The 4088-nt window shown below is 43.7% G+C and overlaps 1 pseudogene; it reads right to left on the bottom strand.

Annotated features, from left to right (window-relative positions):
- Positions 1-1692: 1692 nt before the first annotated feature.
- On the bottom strand, positions 1693-3493 carry LOC122806729 (annotated as a pseudogene).
- Positions 3494-4088: the final 595 nt, after the last annotated feature.

Raw genomic sequence — 4088 nt, 5'->3', positions numbered from 1 at the left:
TTTTTATTATTTTTTTTATTAAGATATAGGTTCATAGGTTGGTACTAGGCTATTGGCCCTAGGGCCTAAAGCCTAGCCAGAACAATTCCCTGGATATTTCTTGCCACAATATTTACTTCCCTGGACCCTGTCTAGGATCTGACGTGATCCCTCGGGTGAATTTCCTATCTCCCATCCAATCGTCAAGGTTCCTTTTGAAGAGGGCCAAAGAGGTGCTCTGCTTGACATGTTTGGGCAGTCTATTCCAAAGTATGGGGAGTCTCTGGGTCAGGAACCTATCCCTCCAGCATGTTTTGTTCATTGTGATGACAAGGTTTAGATCCCTGGAGCATGTGGCTCTGAGGGGATGGGATTTCTTTAAGTGGAACATGTCCAACAGCTCAGGGTTTGACATGGCCTTGTATGTTAAGCAGAGATCGCCTCTGAGTAGACGATATGCCACAGAGTATAGCTGGAGTTTTTTTTAGATGGTCAGCATAGGGCACCCGCTTTAGGCCTGTGATTCTTTTAGTGAGGTATTTCTGTGACCTTTCCAGCTGTTGCAGATGTCTTGTGAGGTACATACCAAATGGGGCGTTGTACTCTATAATGGGTCTAATGAGTGATGAGTACAGTGGGACAATGACCTCCTTTTCTCTGGATGAAAAGCCCTTAGTGATGAGGTGTGTCACATAGAAGGATTTCCTGACTGTTGTGGCGATGTGATTATCGAAGGTGAGACCATTGTCCGCCTATGTCCCTAAGTCTCTCATCACACTTTTGGTGTTTAGTGTACTACCACCTATGTGGTAATTCATGGGTACATGTTTTTTCCCAAAGGGAGTAAATATGCATTTCTTGGCATTAAGCTCGAGCCCATGGCTCTGGCACCAAGCATCAGTTTCTATAAGGCCCCTTTGTAGAATATCCACATCATTTGGGGATTCATTAATGGCTACTTTTACAGTCTGGGTTCTGTCAGTAAGCCAGTTGGCAACCCATCAAGTGACATAGGGATTTATGCCCAGCTTAGTAAGTTTATCTATGATTCCAGAGTGGGGGATGGTGTCAAAGGCCTTGGCGAGGTCCAGATAGGCTGTGTGGACCACCTTACCCTCGTCCACAGCTCTGGAGACTGATTCAAAGAAGTCAGTCAAGTTCAGGAGACAGGATCGGCCCTTCACAAACTCAGACTGGGTGGGGTCCAGTGTTTGAAGGTTGCCAATGTCTTTGTTTATAAGTTCCATGATAATGCGTTCCATGCCCTTGCAGATAAGGCTCATCAGACTGATGGGACGGTAGTTCCCAGGATCCAAGGTGGATCCCCCCTTGTGGAGTGGGATAACTGTAGCTGTACACCACTCAGCGGGCAAGAAGCCTGAGGTAAGGCTATGATTAAACATGACACTTAGGTGAGATGCCAGTTCATTTTGTAGTTCATGTAGCACACAGCCTGGGATGTCATGTGGTCCCATGGATGCTGTATTCTATATATCTACTAAGACTAGTAGAAGACCATATCTCACGCCATCCTGGTGCATTAAATTCCATCAGTGCTATCACTCTGTGCCTTCGCAAGGTGCATTAATCATGTTCTGAAAATAACAAAAAGCACAAAACAAACTGTAAGTGCACTATAAGCAAAAAAGTTCAAAAACAGTTTTTTTTAATACATTGAAATTTAGGTTTTGAAATTGCTCACCTACTTGTTTTCTAGCCAGATGTCTGAGACCATTTTCCCCTGGTCAGTGAGTCAATGTCTGGTTTTATGTCTTGTGCTGTGGCAACCCAAAAAGCAGCGTGGAGGTTTTCATCGGTGGTGCGTGATCTGTGCATGTTCTTGTTTAGATTCATTAATGAAAACATCTGCTCACACAGATAGGTGCTGCGAAACATGGACATAATATGGGCAGCATGAAGTCTTAGCTGTGACATCAAGTCAGAGGGCAGTAGACAGTAAAAGCCCTCTATCTGGACATCCTGGAACTTTGCTCTCAGGCCACTATCGGCTTGAAGGTCTATCAATTCCATCTGAAGGTGATGGGGTGCACTGTTGATGTCGGCTGTGAAAGGATTGGCAAAGATGTCAAAGCCACAGTGCTGTGCTCTGAAGTCAGAGAAGCACCAATCAAATTCATCAATTAACCGGCTCACTTTAGTAGCCAACCGAGCACAAGGAAAAGCAGTGGATAAGGAGGCCAAGAGACTCTGACAAACAGAAAAGTGGGTAAGATTGTCCTGTTCTAGTTGGGACTTCCATAAGAGAAGTTTACGCTGGAATGCTGTGATCATATCAGACATCTTCGTGATGACTTGTTTGTATCCCTACAGCCTCTGATTCAGTTGGGCGAGATGCTCTGTTAAATCACACATCATAGCAAAATCACAAAGCCAGGTTGGATCTGACAGGTTAGGCAAGGGCTTTCCTTTACTTTGCATGAAAAGAGCGATTTGCTCCCTGAGCTCAAAAAATCATTTGAGGACTTTGCTCCTGCTAAGCCACCTTACTTCTGTGTGGTATGGCATGTCTCCATGCTTTGCACCTACCTCCTGTAAAAACAGCTGGAACTGGCTATGATTCAGGCCACGTGCTCGTATAAAGTTTACTGTTTTTGTTACTGTGGTTATTATATAATCCATTTCAAGAACCTTACCACATATAGCTTCTTGATGGATAATGCAATGATAGGTAATCAGATGTGTGTGGCAGTCATTATTTAGCATTTTCTCCTTCATTAGCTCAACCAAGCCTTTTTTTCCTCCACACATTGCAGGTATGTCATCTGTAGTTAGCCCCACCAACTTTTCCCAGGGTAATTTAATATTATTTATGGACTTCTCCACCGCCTCAAAAGTTTTCTTCCCTGTTGTCGTCCCATACATTGCAGCTACACCCAAGAGTTCCTCAGTGACAGAGAGGTCCATCTTCACTGCTCATATAAAGATAGACAACTGCGCTGTATCAGTATTGTCTGTGCTTTCATCGACAGCTAATGAAAAAGCTAGATAACTGCATGCCTGTTCAGCCAGCTGTGTTGTTAGATTTCTTGCAAGATCTTGAACTTGATCTGCAATGGTATTTCTTGACAAACTGACGTTTTGGAAAGTCTACATCTGGTCGGGGCACACCTGCTCACACACTTTTAGCATGCATTGCTTCAAAAAGGCACCTTCTGAAAAATGCCTGGAAGCTCGGGCAATTTCTTCAGCCACAATATAGCTAGCTTTCACTGCTGCATCATTTTTTGCTGTAGCTTTAGTAAACATGTTATGCTGAGATTGCAGTTTGCTTTTTAATTCTTGGACAATTTTATGTCTTTCATGGTGTATATTTAGCATACTTAGCTCCATGTTTGGTTTCAAAATGCCTACGTATATTGTACTCCTTCATCACTGACACCACCTCATAACACAAAATACACACCGGTTTGTCTTCATGAAGTATAAACCTATATTCACTTTCCCTTCTTTGATTAAATTGTCTCCCTTCTGCATCAACTTTTCTTTTGAACATTTTGATTACCAGATTCACGGATGTTGGCCTTGGGTAGAGGTGCTTCATCAGGGATGACGCTCACCACCACATTAGAATCTAATGTTACCATTTCAGCATCTTCAATCTATCTAAACTAGGTAGGAAGTGCACCGCCCTGCATCAACATTTCCCTCGGACATTTGCTAGATTTACGGATGTTGGCCTTGGGTAGTGGTGCTCCATGCAGGCACACAGGGATGGCACTGACACAGCCCGCTGATGATCACTCTCCTCGCCACCACATGTTACGCACCATTCAGGCACACAGGGATGACACTGACACAGCCGTCTGATGATCACTCTCCTTGTCACCACATTACACACCATTCAGGCAAACATGGATGACACTGACACAGCGCGTCTTATAACAGCACAGTCCTCTAAAAGATGTAAGCTTTTTGGCTGCAGTGAAGCTTCCTTTTTATGACTGTGTGTGTGGATACTGCCAAATAAATACATAAAAATAAAAAAACAAAAGAATACAACTCCTCTGCCATTCACTTCTTTTCAGCACTTGAGTAATTGCTGTATGACCCATTCAGGCACACAGGGATGACGCTGACACAGTCGGCTG

Source organism: Protopterus annectens, chromosome 1.part0, assembly GCF_019279795.1.
Source record: "Protopterus annectens isolate FY-2018-M chromosome 1.part0, PAN1.0, whole genome shotgun sequence".
Taxonomy (NCBI): Eukaryota; Metazoa; Chordata; order Ceratodontiformes; family Protopteridae; genus Protopterus; species Protopterus annectens.
Note: the sequence above shows the minus strand (reverse complement) of the source record. Positions and strands in the feature narration are given on the sequence as shown.